This window comes from Acinonyx jubatus, chromosome D1, assembly GCF_027475565.1.
Source record: "Acinonyx jubatus isolate Ajub_Pintada_27869175 chromosome D1, VMU_Ajub_asm_v1.0, whole genome shotgun sequence".
In the NCBI taxonomy this organism is placed as follows: Eukaryota; Metazoa; Chordata; class Mammalia; order Carnivora; family Felidae; genus Acinonyx; species Acinonyx jubatus.
Window position 1 is genome coordinate 93,373,635 of NC_069390.1, and position 17,312 is coordinate 93,390,946.

The window sequence follows — 17,312 nt, forward strand, 5'->3', positions numbered from 1 at the left end:
TTGAGAAGTTCAGTAATTTGCCCAGTTTTTAAAAAGCGCCCCCAAAATGTGCTGCCTAGATTTAGTAGACTCCTCTGCCAATGTCTGCGAATCTTACGGACAAGAAGTGCTTGGGGGGGGGGGTGGTAAGGACCACTTTCTAAAAGGAAGCTTGTCTGATGCCTGTTTCCAGGGAATGACCTGTGTGCCCAAGACCTGAGACACCTGCTTGGAGCAGAAGGAAGCAGAGAAACTTAAGGCTGAGAATGTTCATTTTGAACTTCTGTGTAGCATTTGACATCGTATTACAAAGGTTCTGGCTGCTGCAGATCCTTTTTAAAACAAGGCATTATGTACCTACACACATAGTGTTGTCACATTCTTTTTCTTGAACAACCCTCCACAACAGAACTGGGAGCCAGGCATCATGATCCTCATTTAAAAAAAATTTAATGTTTATTTATTTTTGAGAGAGAAAGAGAGACCGAGCGCAAGCAGGGGAGGGGCAGAGAGAGAGGGAGACACAGAATCGGAAGCAGGCTCCAGGCTCCGAGCCGTCAGTACAGAGCCCGACACGGGGCTCAAACCCACGAACCGTGAGATCATGGCCTAACCAAAGTTGGACACTTCACCGACTGAGCCACTCGGGTACCCCATGACCCCCGTTTTACAAATGGGGAAACTGAGACTGGGGAGGAGAGGTTAGGTGACTTACCCAAGTTAAGTGCAGGGCTGGGATTCAAACCTGCATCTCACTAGTTACTATCTAGCATTCTTTCCCTAGGCCGTGCTGCCTAAACAAGTTCATGTCACTGCTGATGGAGTCCGTCCAGTCGCCATACCCTCCCCACTGTACTAAATGCCACAGAGGAATCAGAGAGTATCCAGAGTATCCTTTACCCCTTATGGTTAAAGTGGACAGGCAGGATACACCCGGGACAAGAGTTGATGATAGAAGTGTCCCAAAGCAGTTCAACTGGAAATGGGGGGAAAGCAGCTCTCAAATGTCGATGGCGGGGAGTCAGATTCTGTGCACATCAAAGATTTGTGCACAAAGTATATGGAGGATACTGACCCAATAGAAGAAGCCAAAGAGGACAGAGGCTACTGCCCCGCCCAGCCCCGCAGCCCTACCCGGCCCCCGGCCGAAGTCTCAAACACAGAATCCTGTATTACCACAAAACTCTCTCCTCTTTCCTCTTCTCCAGTTCCATGTGTGTTTCATTGTGATTTTGACCAAGGGCTGGGTAATTCACATCCTGCAACTCTGCTCTCCAGTGTGCTCCTATCACTCTGCTCTGCTGAGCTGCCTACTTACCTAAATACTTCCGGCCAACAGGCAGGATAGGGACGTTGGGGCTGGTGTACCTATCACCTTCCTCCTCTTCCCACTGCAGTGCCGCCCCCATCTCAATTCCAAAGGCCCAGCAGTCTGCATGGGAGTAGAGCAGCTCCATTTTCCTCCAATATTAATAATTATGACATTAGAAGGGTGATCTGTTGCAATTCAGCCTTTCTATTTGCAGGCTGGTGGCTGCATATCAATGGCATGATTAGGCAAATGAAATCAGATTGGCACTGTTATGAAATATTTCCATGGCCAGAATGCATATGCTTCAATCTCATTGTTCCCATTATTAAGCCATTTTATCATCTCATAACATTTAGACTCACACTTTGCATTTCTAATTAACTTGAGGAGTGACTTCGCTGGGAATTAATTGCAACTTGTGCATTCTTATACACACAAACTCCCTGAGAAACAAACTCTGGTTGGCAATCATGCAGTTCACCCCTAAGATGGACCCTAGGCTGACTTCTGTTCGAAACCGTCTTTTCCGTCAGTTGGGAAAAGTGACTGGGGACATTGGTTTTCATTAAAATTTGGCTACAAATCACATGCAGGAACAGTTTGAGTGTGAGAGTCCCTTCGGAGGGACTAGTTTCCACCTGAATAGCTTTTCACAAAGAAGCAGTTTGATATGGGGTGATGGTGTTTCAGCCTTTTGGATTTCGTGGATCAATTACATCCCAATAATGATAATGATAATGATAATAATAAAAGATTTGGGACATTTATTTTTAAAAAAATATTTAGTTTTGGGGAGAGCGCAAGCAGGGGAGACGCAGAGAGAGAAGGACAGAGGATCTGAAGTAGGCTCTGTGCTGACAGGCTGACAGCCGTGAGCCCAACGTGGGGCTCGAACTCATGCACCATGAGATCATGACCTGAACCAAAGTCAGATGCTCCACCAACTGAGCCACCCAGGTCCCCTAAGATTTGGGGTATCTAAATAGCTGTTAGAGTGACTTATTATATTGCCTTTATTTAAAATTGCTTCCGTATGAAGAGTTAGCATTTGAAAGTCTCTAATCAAAAGTCTGTACCTCTCAAGTGACTGCTACGGCCACCTCGATGAACTTCACCCCCTGTTCACACCAGCGTTTGCTACTATGAACAACTGGTGTCAGAAAAGGTTTTTTACTGGCGGAATGAGTGGTGTTCAAGATACGTGGATTGGTTAGAAATATCGATCTGGCACTTTCCTCTCAGGGACGTACAGGGAACGTGCTGCAAGCGTGCCCGGTAGCCTACACCCTTTGGAACACTGCCTAGCCCTAGAAAGGTCCCTGGTTATACTCTAGGAAGCTTGGACAGGATCTGGTCGCCTGGCTCTGATTAAGAATTAATATATGAATCTACTATGAGCGAACCTTGCTTGCAAGATGCCTTCTTTTGGAGTGAGGATTCTCAGCTGGGGACAATTTTGCCCCTCTCCCACCAGGGGAGGTAGGGGTGAGGAGGATGAGGCAGGGAAGCATTTGCAATGTCTGGAGACATTTTTGTTGTCGCAATTGTGCGTGTGTGTTGTGTGTGAGGGTTGCTACTGGCGTCTAGTGGATATTGGCCAGAGATGCTGCCCAGGACAGCCCTCTCCCCCAAGAATGACCTAACCCTGAATGTCAATAGTGGCAAGAAATTCTGGAAAAGGATGGAGAGCTCCAACTTCACTGAGCTCACGGAGTTGGCTGTATGGCTGTTATAAAAAACAATTTTTTTTTTAAACTTTATTTATGTTGGGGGAGGCGGGGGAGGGCAGAGAGAGAGAGAGAGGGAGAGGGAGAGAGAATCCGAAGCAGGCTCCGCACTCTTAGCACGGAGCCTGATGTAAGGCTTGAACCCACCGACCTGTGAGATCATGCCCTGAATGGCATTCAAGAGTCGGATGCTTAACCGACTGAGCCACCCAGACGCCCCTGTGTGGCTGTTTCTATATCTAATTGCTAATGTTTGTGCGTGTGACAGTGTTGCAGGATTTTTTGCCTCAAGACCTGGGATTTGTCGCCTCGCTGCTTCAAAGAATGAAGAGGCGGGCACAAAATGAGCAGCAGCCGGAAGTGTATTAACAATAAGATCAGAAAGTAAGAATAGTATGAAAGCTGTCTTTACAGAGAGGGGGGACATTCAAAGGTGAACACCCCCGACTATAAGCAAGGGACTTTGTTTTACAGAGTTTTGGTTTCCCCTCCCCTCCCCTTCTCCCTTGGTCCTTCTCAAGTCCTACCTTTATTGGCTTGATAACTCCGGGTGCTGGGTTGTCCGTTCCTGATTGGCTGGATTCTGCTGGGTGAGGAGTCAGACTGTGGCCATGCTGTCCCTCGTGTAGCGTAAGTGTTATGGTTTACTTCTTAGGTAGCTTGATCGTCAGACTCCTGAGGGGAACCTGAGGGAGGGTAGGTGGAGCCTGTTCCAGTCTTAAGAGGAACCTTAAGCCCCAAGGGGTTTGCTGTGGCCAGATGCTCCTAGCGTTGTTTTAAAATGTGTGTTTTTCCAGGCGCCTGGGTGACTCCGTCGGTTAAGTGTCTTACTTCAGCTCAGGTCATGATTTTGAAGTCTGTGGGTTCAAGCCCCTCGTCGGGCTCTGTGCTGACAGCTCAGAGCCTGGAGCCTGCTTTGGATTCTGTGTCTCTAGCTCTCTCTGCCCCTCCCCTGCTGGTGCGCTCTCTCAAAAATAAACAAACATTAAGAAAATAAAGAATAAATAAAATATGTGTTTTTCCCCACCCAGGGACCTAAGGTCCTAACCTTTCCCACTCTGCCTATTTTATCCTATCTTTCCCTATCATAACAGAATTTGGTCTGTGGCTCTCTTAGTAACATACAACCTGATGGTGAAATTGCAGGAGGGAAACATAAAGCTTTTTTCTTTTCCTTTTTTAAATTTTATTTATTTGCGGGGCGGGGGGTGCAGGGAGGGACAGAGAGAGAGGGAGAGGAATCCAAGCAAGCTCCACACTGTTAGCACAGAGACTGATGTGGGGCTCAAACTCACAAACTGTGAGACCATGACCCAAGCCAAAAACAAGAGTCGGCCACTCAACCAACCGACTGAGCCACCCAGACTGAGTCCCCACCTAGATCTTTTTTCTATGTCAACTAGTTAGTGGAGGTTATCACCGTCCATCAAAAAGAGTCCCGTAACTGTGCATAACCACGTTGTCTTAGGTCAGTTTGAAACAATGATGCGGATTCTCAGTTTTTTTTTAATTTTGGACAAAACTTGAAATTTTGTGAATTCCTGACTTTAAAAAGAAACAACTACCGGGGCGCCTGGTTGGCTCAGTCATTGAGCATCTCATTCTTGATTTCCACTCAGGTCATGATCTGAGGGTTGTGCGATCGAGCCCCACGTTGGGCTCTGCACTAACAGCATGGAACCTGCTTGAGATTCTCTTTCTCCCTCTGCTTCTCTCCCCCGCTTGTGTGCTATCTCTAAAATGAAAAAAGAAACAACTCCTGTCTACTATTATCATGATATAATAACAGAATAAAAAGCTTCAAGACACCAAAGACATCATAAAGAACAATGCTTTAAATAAAACGTATTTAGGGGTGCCTCGCTGGCTCAGTCACTGGAGCACGTGACTCTTGATCTCAGGGGTCATGGGTTCGAGCCCCACATTGGGTGTAGAGAGTACTTAAAAATGATGAAATCTTAAAAAAGAAAGAAAAATAAATTTAAAAAATATGTTTCACTTTATTTAAAAAAAAATTTTTTTTTAACGTTTATTTATTTTTAGACAGAGAGAGACAGAGCATGAACGGGGGAGGGTCAGAGAGAGGGAGACACAGAATGGGAAGCAGGCTCCAGGCTCTGAGCGGTCAGCACAGAGCCCGACGCGGGGCTCGAACTCACGGACCGCGAGATCATGACCTGAGCCGAAGTCGGCCGCCTAACCGACTGAGCCACCCAGGCGCCCCATAAAAATATGTTTAACTTTTAAAAAAATCCTCATTTTTCTCAATTCATCACATTAGGATTTGGTCTAGTTTCCCCTTATACTGAAGAACATGCCCAATTTAGAAGCAAATGTTGCTCTGTCTTCAATGTTTTTGTTTGTTTGTTTTTGTTTTTAGAGACAGAGAGAGAATTGGTTAAGTGTCTGACTCTTGATTTCTGCTCAGGTCACGAGTGAGTTCAAGCTCTGCATCAGGCTCTGTGCTGACATCAGGTGGAGCCTGCTTGGGATTCTCTCTCTCTCCCTCTCTCTCTGCCCCTTTCCTGCTTTTGAGCTTTCTCATTCTCTCTCTCTCTCTCTCTCTCTCTCTCTCAAGATAGATAAATAAACGTTAAGAAAAAAAGAGACAACTCGGGGCACCTGGGTGGCTCAGTCGGTTGAGTGTTCAACTTCAGCTCAGTCATGATCTCATGGTTCGTGAGTTCGAAGCTCCGCGTCGGGCTCCATGCTGATGGCTCAGAGCCTGGAGCCTGCTTTGGATTCTGCGTCTCCCTCTCTCTCTGCCCCTCCCCTACTCACACTCTGTTTCTCTCTCTCTCTCTCTCTCTCAAAAATAAAAGTAAACACGAAAAAGAATCTTAAAAGACAACTCTTCAAGAGAAATTGAGCTGTATGAAAGATTCATTACGGTGTCTTTATTGAACTTGTTTTATCTTAATCAGTAAAAAACCTCATTATGTGTCACATGGTCCATAGACCAGCCTCTGGGAACTCTGGATCTACTGCTTTTGTCTGCTTCCAGGGACAGATCCCTAAGTTATCCCAGATGGAAGGAAATCAGAACAAAATTTAGATGCAGTCTGGGTTCTCACAGGGCTCAGGGTTCATGGCTCAGGTGGGAGATGGCAGGCGATATGGGCGCCATGGGGTAGTGTGAACCAGGTATCTGTGCTCACAGTGCTTGGCGCTTTGGTGAAACCAGTAAAGTGGCATTTTCCACCTGACCTTACTTTGTCTGCCTTGTCTACACCCTCGATAGGAAGTTTGGAAATCCTCCAAAACATCCTAGGCAACTTTCTGCGTCTCAGTTCACCGCTGCTTCTCAGCAGCCCTGGGAGGCTAAGTTCATTTCACGCTTAGGGAAACTGAACCCCAGGAGGAGACCATCTGGTGAGGCTGGAATGGCTTTAGAACCAATCCCGGGTTCTACTCCGGGAACAAGTCAGAGAGACCTCTCTGTTCAGAATAGAAAAGGCTGGAAACATAGGTCTCTGTGACAGCAACCTGGTTTGTTTTCTCTCCTTAATTGTTTGGGCTCCACTTCTTCAAAATCCCCCTTCCTACTCTGTCCCAAGTAGTGACCTGGGAGTTCAGGGCAATGAGTTTGCACGGCTAATATCTCTTCCTTGCTGAGCTGTCCAGCAGGCTCCGAGATGGCAGTGATTCAAACACTGAAAATTATACCAGAGAGAGAGCGTCATGAAAAGACAGCAACAAGAGCGGGGAGACGCAGACCCGAAAGTCTGAAACTGGAAGCTTGTTCAGTTAGTTCCCTGGTGCCACCGAAATCCTACATGTGGAAACGAGAAGGCCAGGATCTTTGTCCTCGCTTGACAAAGGTATTGGGAAATAAATACCAAGCTTCCCCTACTCTGCGTGAGCGTGGTTGGTTTTGTTCTTGGGAAAGGGAATCCTGGCTGGCTGGGATCTTTGGGTGACATCATGTCTCTCCTTTGGCCTCCAAGCAGGGCTGAGTTTGCATTATTCCTGGTGGCTTACCAAGATCTCTCTCTTTGGCCTTGAGAAGTATGAAGTAACTTTGTGAGGGAGACACCCCTCTTTCTCTTTGATTCTTTAGGCCAAGGCTAACAATGAATGTGTGGTCTCTGAGCCCGTAACAACTGAAAGCCAAAGGGAGAACCCCAGGAAGCATGGTTGGATTGAGAGCAACGTCCTTGGAATTAGTGCTTGGTCACGGATAATCTTCAACATGCGCCATTAAGAGGTCATTTTTCTGGAGAATATTTATTTTATTATTTCGTTTTGAGATATAATGATCATGCAGCATTCTAGTTTCAGGTGTTTGACATCGTGATTCGCTATTTGTAGATACTGCAAAATGATTGCCACAATGAATTTAGTTACAAGCCATCACCATACGTAATTACAGATTTTTTTTTTTTCTGGTGATGAGAACTTTTTTTTTAAATTTTTTTTTTTTAACGTTTTATTTATTTTTGAGACAGAGAGAGACAGAGCATGAACGGGGGAGGGGCAGAGAGAGAGGGAGACACAGAATCGGAAGCAGGCTCGAGCCATCAGCCCAGAGCCCGATGCAGGGCTCGAACTCACAGACCTCGAGATCGTGACCTGAGCTGAAGTCAGCCGCTTAACCGACTGAGCCACCCAGGTGCCCCTGGTGATGAGAACTTTTAAGACCTTCTCTCTTAGGGAAAGAGACAAACCAAGAAACAGACTCTTTTTTAAAAAAGTATTTATTAATTTCTTTTGGTAATCTCTACACCCAGTGTGGGGCTTAACCTCACAGCCCCAAGATCAAGAGTGCCATGCTTTACTGACTGGGCCAGCCAGGAGCCCCAGTGGACTTCTAACTATGGAGAATAAACTGGTGGTTGCCAGAAGGGAGGTGGGGGCGGGGATGGGTAAAATAGGTGAAGGGAATTAAGAGCATACATATTAGGGTACTTGGGTGATTCAGTGGGTTAAGCATCTGACTGTTGATTTCGGCTCAGGTCATGATCCCATGGTTCATGAGATTGAGGCCCACATCAGGGGGCTTAGGATTCTCTCTCTCTCTCTGCCCCTCTGCTGGAGTGGGCGTGCTCTCCCTCTCTCTTAAAATAAAATAAAAAAAATAAATTTATTTATTTTAATAAATATCTTTAATTAATATCTTTAAATTAATCTTATTTTTAATAAGACATGTGAGCACACGTATCTTTTTTTTTTTAGAAAGCCCACAAGTTCCGGTGGTGCTCTTTTTATTTATTTATTTTTTTTAATGTTTATTTATTTTTGAGACAGAGAGAGACACAGCATGAGCAGGGAAGGGGCAGAGAGAGAGGGAGACACAGAAGCAGAAGCAGGCTCCAGGCTCCGAGCGGTCAGCACAGAGCCCGACACGGGGCTCGAACTCACCAACTGTGAGATCGTGACCTGAGCTGAAGTCGGACGCTTAACCAACTGAGCCACCCAGGCACCCCAAGCACACGTATCTTAATGAGCGCTGAGTAATGTATAGAATTGTTGAATCACTATACTGTATGCTTGAAACTAATATAACACTGTATGTTAACTATATTGGAATTAAAATTAAAAGCTTAACAAAATTTAAAAAAGGATTTACTCTCTCTTTGCAACTTGCAAATGTACAGTGCAATATCATTATCTATAGTCACCATCCTGGAAAGGAAATCTTGTATATATAGCATTTATTAAGGTATTTAATATGTGTATCCATCTATGTGACTAGCTTAGTTTCTGCTGGCAATAAATGTTGGATTAATTAGTTAATCAATGAATGAAATTCAATATGTATATCTATCCAACATTATCAGACCACATTTGGACTTTTATGTGTAGTTGAGGCAGGCGCCCTTTATTTTTTTTAATTTTTATTTATTTGTTTGTCTTATTTTTATCCGGCAAATGATGCCATCATTTTTTTTTTTTTAATTGAAGGACAAAAGTTGGTCACATTCGGAGACTAGTGGGCCTCACACAGAGGGTTAAAACCATCCTTCTCTTTCCTGGTTAACTATCTCTTAATTTCAAGTACTGTCCACAAGTTCTTTAGAACCACTTGAAGTTGTTCTTTATTTAAAAAAATTTTTTTTAATGTTTATTTTTTGAGAGAGAGGGAAAGAGAGAGAGAGAGAGACAGAGAGACAGAGCGCAAGTAGGGGAGGGGCAGAGAGAGAGGGAAACACAGAATCCGAAGCAGGCTCCAGGCTCTGAGCTGTCAGCACAGAGCCCAATGTAGGGCTCAAACCCTTGAACTGTGAGATCATGACCTAAGCCAAAGTTGGATGTTCAACTGACTGAGCCACCCAAGCGCCCTGAAATTGTCCTTTGAGGAGATCCACCACACCAATATGTGACAGAGTCGTGACCACACGCATCGCTGGACCATACCTCACTGGATACCATCATCATCAAAGAGATCTTCAAAATCATTAAAAAAAAAAAAAAAAAAAGTCTGCATGAACTGCCTTTTCACTGGCTGCCAAGTTCATCAGGAGCCCGGTGCTGCCTCCTGCCTCTTCCAGGTCCACGTAGAGCCCAGCGCCCTCAGGGAACACCTCATCGACCACTGCCGTCATCTTGCTTCCGGTGCCTCCCACGTCCTCCAGGGCAGGTACCCTTTAAAGTTGAGAACCCCAAAATTGTAAGAGGGTCTAAAAAGCCTATGTTATGAGGGGCTGTGCAGGTTCTGGGTAAGAGAATACTCAGAGCCAACAGTAGAGCTTTTAAAATGTTTGTCTTTGTTGTTGTTGTTGTTATTGTTTGTATTTTAATATTGGAAAAGCTTCTCTGTAGCAGAGTTTTCCATGTGATTCCGGAGGTCAGAACAGGAATCAGTAGTTAGAGGTTATCCAGAAGTAAATTGAGGCTTCCTCTGGGGAAGTCATTGAACTGTCCCTGACGTTTTAGGTGGGAGGCCCACTTTGGGTGGAGGTTGGGCCAGATACCCGTTAAGGCCCTTTCCTGCAATAAAATTATACTATACAGGGGCGCCTGGATGGCTCAGTTAATTAAGTGTCTGACTTGATTTCCAATCAGGTCACGATCTCACGGTTTGTGAGTTTGAGCCCTGCATTGAGCTCTGTGCTGAGAGTGCAAAGTCTGCTTGAGATTCTCTCTCTCTTTCTCTCTCTGCTCCTACCTCCCTCATGTTCTCTCTCTCTCTCTCCAAAATAAATAAACTTTTTTTTTTTTTTAAAGAAAAATATGCCATACAGCTTACCCACGACAGCACTGGTTGTAAGTGCACAGGTTCACCCACACGCAGATTTGTTTCGGTAAATACAGTGCAGTACTGTCCAGGTATTTTCTCTTATGAGTTTCTTAAATTTTTTTCCTCTCGCTTACTTTATTATAATACAGTATATAATACATATGATGTGTAAAATATGTGTTAGTCAACTGTTTATGTTATTGATAAGGCTTTGAGTCAACAGTAGGCTGTTAGTAGTTAAGTTCTGTGGGAGTCAAAAGTTATACGTGGATTTGTGACTGCATGGGGTGGGGGTTGGTGCCCCTAGCTCCCCCATTGTTTAAGGGTCAACTGTATGTGTGTGTGTGTGTGTGTGTGTGTGTGCGCGCGCGTGCATGTGTGTATGACCTATGGCTCTCCTTCTGTACTCAGATGTAGGTTTTTGTTTGGTTGGTTTTTTTAAAAATTTTTTTTTCAACGTTTATTTATTTTTGGGACAGAGAGAGACAGAGCATGAACGGGGGAGGGTCAGAGAGAGAGGGAGACACAGAATCGGAAACAGGCTCCAGGCTCTGAGCCATCAGCCCAGAGCCCGACGCAGGGCTCGAACTCACGGACCGCGAGATCGTGACCTGGCTGAAGTCGTACGCTTAACCGACTGCGCCACCTAGGCGCCCCTGTGTGGTTGGTTTTTAATGGGTAAAATGTGGGTATGACTGTTCATTCTCTGAAAGTACACTATTTGGGGGAATGTGAACACGATCATATGTAGATTTACATATAAAGACGTATAAGCACATAACAGGATTGCTTAGACACACTAACCACTTCCCAGGCACTGTCTTATTTAAAGATCCCCACCATCCTGAGAGGAAGGAGGGACCATTTATTTATGTCCCCATTTTACAGATGAGCACGAGGCTCCTGGAGGTCACAGATAATATACCCAAGGGCACCCAGCTAGGTGTGTTGAACATCCAGGTGTATCTGATGACCAGTCTTATAAAAGAGAATGTGTGTGGGGGCACCTGCGTGGCTTAGTTGGTTAAGCAGCTGACTTCAGCTCAGGTCACGATCGCCTGGTTCATGAGTTCAAGCCCCACGATAGGCTGTGTGCTGACCGTTCAGAGCCTGGAGCCCGCTTTGGATTCTGTGACTCCCTCTCTCTCTGCCCCTCCCCTGTTTGTTCTCTCTCTCAAAAAAAAAAAAAAAAAAAAATTAAAATAAAAAAAAGAGGGAATGTGTGTTATTTATTTATTAAGCATTTATTAAGATAAATAATATCTTTTTATTTTAGAGAGAGAACACACGAGCAGGGAAAGGGCAGAGAGAGAGGGGGACAGAGGATCCGCATTGGGCTCTGTGCGGACAGCAGAGAGCAGGATATGGGGCTTGAATTCACAAACCCCGAGATCATGACCTGAGCCAAAGTCAGACGCTCAACCAACTGAGCCACCCAGCTGCCCCGTGATTTGTATGTAAACACGGACACACATCCGAAGGCCGTGTGTGTGTTACAGAGACAAGTTTCAAAGGGTAGAGCCACGTAAACACCTGCTTCTGTGCAGTTCAGTCACTGGCTCGTCAGATGATGGGAATAAAGAGGGGGTGACTTTGTCTTTATGATCCACTTACCACACCCTTAAGGATGCTGGCGGCCTGTGGCCATGCTGGGCCCCTGCCACAGCCCGTCACGGGATGTAAATAGCCTCAGGTTTCTTTAGTTGAAGCGAATGAAGTTTTCCGTGACTTATTTCTTTTTGATATTTGCGTGCTTTTCGTCTGTGTGTAGCTGTGCACGTGGGTTTTCTTTTTTTTTAATTTCCTAGTGGATGAAGTTAGCTCAGCTCTTTTCAGCCTAGCAGAAGCCTCCAGATGAATAGGGATGGTTAAATGAGAGGAGACGCTTTCCATAATTTGTCTCGAACAATCACATAATGGGCCCAGAACGTTTCTGCGAAATGGGTGAATAGCGTGGGTCCAGCCCCTCAGTGAAGGAAAGCCTGCTGGCTTTTAAGACCCAGGCAGCAGACAAAAAGTGGTCTTTATCCTCACACACCAAATCTGTGCGTCAGTAAAGTGCAGGCCCTGACAGGAATTTCAATTATTTAATCAAAAAGAAAATGAAAGAGGTCTTAAGTGTTGTGATTCGAAGACAGCCTTTTCATAGACCAATCTAGTGTGTGCTCACATTGAATATGAAGCAAAATGGGAAGGAAATTAAGGCAGCTTCGGCTTAAATCATGTGATTGCAAATAGTAAATTAGTTTCTCGATGTTTTCATTTAAGTGTTTAAGTGGAAGGTTTTATTCCTAATGTAGTGTAGTGACACAGAAGAGAACCCTCAGCCAATTCCAGCTTCCCCGTCCTCACTACTGTGATGCATTTGCCCTTGGGAGGGAGAGGGAGGAAGAGAGGCTAAGATATAGAGAGACAAGGAAAAAGCAAAGCCTCAGGCACGTTAAGGTGCTTTTGTTTCAAATTGCTACCAAAGTACGCTTTCACCGCAAACTCATTAATCGAGCAGATGAGTAACGTCTGTTGAAAATGTACTAAGCGAAACGCATTTAATTTGGAAGGGAAATCAGGAACTGCATTAGTCAGAGCAGATAAATGGCAACATCATCCATTCTGCTGTTGTTTTGTTTGATGTGGACCCACTGAATTTGTTCTGAAGGGATAAGGGCCGGGTTAGAAAAAAAAAAGGTCAACATTGAGCTTGAGAGAAAAACATACTCCTCGGGCTTTCAAAGGCTTCTGGGTGGCTTTACACTGGCTCCAGCTAGAGCCTGCTGTTGGGATGGGCTTGGAGGTCAGGAATCTCTCGGGGAAAGTACTAATTGGGTTGGACTGAGTTGACCTCTGACGGTGCAACAAGTAGCTGTGGGTCATTTCTTTGCAAATGAGCGTCCCTTTGTGTTTGTAATTAGCTTTGATTATTCGGTGGCGGCTGGGAGCTCACGCGGTGCACCGTGCACCGTGGGAGGTCAGGCTCTGGGTTCACTCTCTGGACCAACTGTGAGTGGACTTTTAGTATCAAATTAGGCAATGAGGCTCGGGCACCTTTGAGTGTCAGACTCACCAGCATCTCTCCTGCAGCCCACGTGGGAGAAGCATGGAGGTGAGTTTGCCTTTAAACTGACAATTGTCCAGGCTCTGCTCAGACCCTCCGTTCTTTCTGCCCATGCACCTTTCTGTTGCGTTCACCAAGTCCCTCCCCAGGCCAAGACCGCTTTCTTCTCCAGTCTCCTAGAAAGCTGTTGGTCTGTTCCTGGGCTGCCTTCTGGACGCTGGGTACTGAGCGTACCCTGACTTAACACACCACGTCCGACCTTTTTTTAATGGTTGAATAATATTTTTGCTTTTTCTTTTTATTATGGAAAATTTCTGACAAATACACAAAATAGTATAAGGAACTTCCATGTATTGATCACTAAAATTTAAGTTATTTTTTTTTTAATGTTTGTTTATTTTTGAGGGAGAGAGAGAGAGCATGAGCAGGGGAGGGGCAGAGAGAGGGAGGGCCAGAGGATCCAAGCGGGCTCCTCGCTGATAGCAGCAAGCCCAACGCAGGGCTCGAACTCTTGGTGAGCTGGGAGATGGTGACCCGAGCTAAAGTCGGGCGCTTAACCGACTGAGCCACCCAGGCACCCCGAAAACATAGCAGTTATTAACGTATTGTCATATTCATTTCATCTCTACCCCACCCCTGAAGTTTTCTTAAAATATATTCAGACAATATGTTTCACCTAAATTACTTAAAAATACACCTTTAAAAAAATTAGAAGGAGGGGCGGCCTGGGTGGCTCAGTCAGTTAAGCCTCCCACTTTGGCTCAGGGCATGATCTCACGGTTTGTGGGTTCAAGCCCTGCATCGGGCTCTGTGCTGACAGCTCAGAGGCTGGAGCCTGCTCGCACTCTGTCTCTCTCTCTCCCTCCCTCTCTCTCTCTCTCTCAAAATAAAGAAACATTAAAAAAATGTAAAAAGATATTTTCCTATATAACCACAATGCCATAATCACCTCTAACAAAATTAACAATTCCTTAATATTTGAATACCTCGTCTATATTCAAATGTCTCTATTTCTCTAAAAGTTTTTTTTTTTTTTTTATGGTTGGTATGTTCAGAGCAGCATGCAGTCAAGGACCGCGCACCGTGTGTCTTAAGTCTTGAGTTCTCACTTTATTCTTATTTTCCTCAGGGCATTGCCTTTGCCGAAGGAAATGGGGAGCAGTCCATACAATGTTGGACCTCCTGGATATTTCTGAATGCTTCCACATGGTATAGTGTAGCTTGTTTTCTATCCTCCGTACTTTCTGTAGCTTCAGATAGGGTCTAAACCTGATTGGGCTCAGGTTAAAATATTTGGCAGGAGTATTTTGTAGGTGATGGTGTATTTAATGATCATAAATTTATTTATCATTTAGCATCTTCACAGGGCACCTGCGATGCATGTCTGGTTGTCCCACTGTGACGGCTGGTCAGATTGATCCCTGGGTCGACGTGGTGACAGCCTGATCACATCACATACAGTTACACTTGCCTCTTTGTAAACAGCAAGTAACCTGTAGGGGGATACTTTGGTACCAGGTAAAAAATCCAGTTTTCCCCATTTCATAGCAAAATCAAATGAGGGCCAAAGAACGCAGCTTTAGAGAGTTTCCTATTTTCTGTACCGCTTAGGAGGATGAGATATGGAGTAACATTCCCCGAGACCGACTGGTTGAAGGAGTGAACGGATGAGTGGATGGATGCGTGAAGTTTTGAGGGAGTAGAATGAAAAATTGAACATACTGAGAAAGTGTGCAATCCCACGGTGACTGACGTATCGGTGAAAGAATCCAACATTTTTGGGAATCACGAAATGGTAACACTTCAGGGGGTGTAGAAAGACTCTTTTTTTTTCCTACCTTGGCTCTTCCAATAATTTGCTATGTGTGACTGGACAGACCACTGACCTTCTCTGGAATTTATTTGTACAACAAGGAGTACAAAAAGGAAAAAAAAATCTCTAAAGTTCTACCCGCCTTAGCATTCTAGGGTTCTAAAAAAAAAAAACCCACAAAAACACAAAAAACTATTTGGGCCGGGTAGTTGGGACCTGCAGATCTTACACCCATTCGAATCTGGGTTTTTCCAGGGCACGACGGGCTTGTGGTATTTGATAAGCTTACAGGTTGTCATAGCAACCACCCTCCTCTCCACTTGTTATCTGCTAACCAGCCATTCCAACTCCACCGCCACCTACAATTTCGGCCCCATTTGCTACTGAGTCAGAGAGGTGACCAGGGAGGATTAGCCTTCGTGCCACTCTGTGAACAACAGAAAACACTTGCTTCTTTCCCATGTAAAGTCGAGTCTCTCCGGCTGGATCATCCGAGTGGCTTTCACCTATGTGCTTATTTAGTTATTCACATTACAGTTCAGGGAAGGAGACAAACGACTGAAGAGGCAGTTGCGATACAGTGAGAAAAATATGATGATATCAGAAGTGCGTGGTAGCACACGGGGGGCAGGGCACCCCTCACACCCTGGGGGCATCCGGGACGACTTCTGGGAGGAAGCAATTTTTTTTTTTTTTAAAAGAATTTTTTTTTTTTTAACGTTTATTTATTTTTGAGACAGGGAGAGACAGAGCATGAACAGGGGAGGGTCAGAGAGAGGGAGACACAGAATCTGAAACCAGCTCCAGGCTCTGAGCTGTCAGCACAGAGCCCGACACGGGGCTCGAACTCAGGGACCGCAAGATCATGACCTGGGCTGAAGTCAGAGACTTAACCGACTGAGCCCCCCAGGCACCCCTGGGAGGAAGCGATTTGTTCTGAGACCTGTCGAGGAGTGAAAGCCAGGGTTGGAGAGATGGTTACAGCAACACATGTTGCTGGCGGGGAAGGTAACAAAACATGCCACCAAAGGATTTTAAGCGCGGACTACGGACTAATATAATCAGATTTGCACTTTTGAATCAACATTCTGGCTCCTGAAGAAAGGATTAGAAGGAGTGATGAAAGCTGTTAGCAGTTAAGATCGTGCCATTATCATGAGGTTTGAAAGTCTGAATAGCAGAGACCATGTGGTATTTATAGTTATATTTTCTTTTTTTTTTTTTTAAGTTTGTTTATTTATTGTGAGAGCGAGAGCGAGAGTGAGCACATGTGCCAGTAGGGGAGGGGCAGAGACAGAGAAGGAGAGAGAGAATCCAAGCAGGCTGTCCACACTGTCAGCACGGAGCCTGATGTGGGGCTTGAACCCACCAACCCGTGAGATCATGACCTGAGCAGAAGTCAGAGGCTTAACCGACTGAGCCCCCCAGGCGCCCCTATATTTATATCTTCTGAGCTACTCTTACCATGTCTGACATCCAGAGAAAGGGCCTAATAAATATCTGTTGAATGAACGGATGGTTGTTTTTTGACTGAATGGCTGCATGGACCCGTCTGGAAACATCGATACTTTTTGCACTTCTGAGTGCCTCTCCTCTAACTCCTCATGCACAAAGACTTGACATAAAATGTCCTACCACATTATCATCCACAGTTACAGCTCTTTTTGGAAAATCTTTATTGGCCTCTACCCTCACCCCACTGCCCTCCAAATTAAGAGTAAAGTCTTCTGAACTATCTTCCAAAGTACCCATTAATAAGGCCCAAGCCACATTTCCAAATCCCGCTCCCAGTCTCCACTCCAGTTTTGATGGTCTCAGGATCCCGAAAATACACTTGTTCTACCCTCTCGCTCTGAATACTCGTATTTGCTATTCTCCTCTATGGGAACAGTGTCCTCACCTCCTTCCCCCCAAATTCTACCAATTCTTCACGGTCCCTGGTGGTGTCTTGCAGGAGACCCTCGCTCTTTCATTATGTTTGATAGATTTAAACGACATTTTATAAAAATTAAAGCAGTAATACTGTATTTACTTAAATTATAAGTCAAATGCCCAATCATTATATTGTATACCTGAAATTGACAGAACACTGTATGTTAATTACACTGGATAAAAATAAATAAATAAATAAATAAATAAATAAAATAAATAATTGAATGGAAACAAATTATGAGTCAAAGTGAAGCCCAGTGGAAAGAGCCCAGTCTTTGAACCCGTGCAGACCTGGGTTTCAATCCCTCTTCTGTCCT

General features: G+C 44.9%; 1 pseudogene; it reads right to left on the bottom strand.

The window, feature by feature from the left end:
• Positions 1-9,376: 9,376 nt before the first annotated feature.
• Positions 9,377-9,563, bottom strand: LOC106976633 (COP9 signalosome complex subunit 9-like; annotated as a pseudogene).
• Between the last annotated feature and the right edge of the window lie 7,749 nt (positions 9,564-17,312).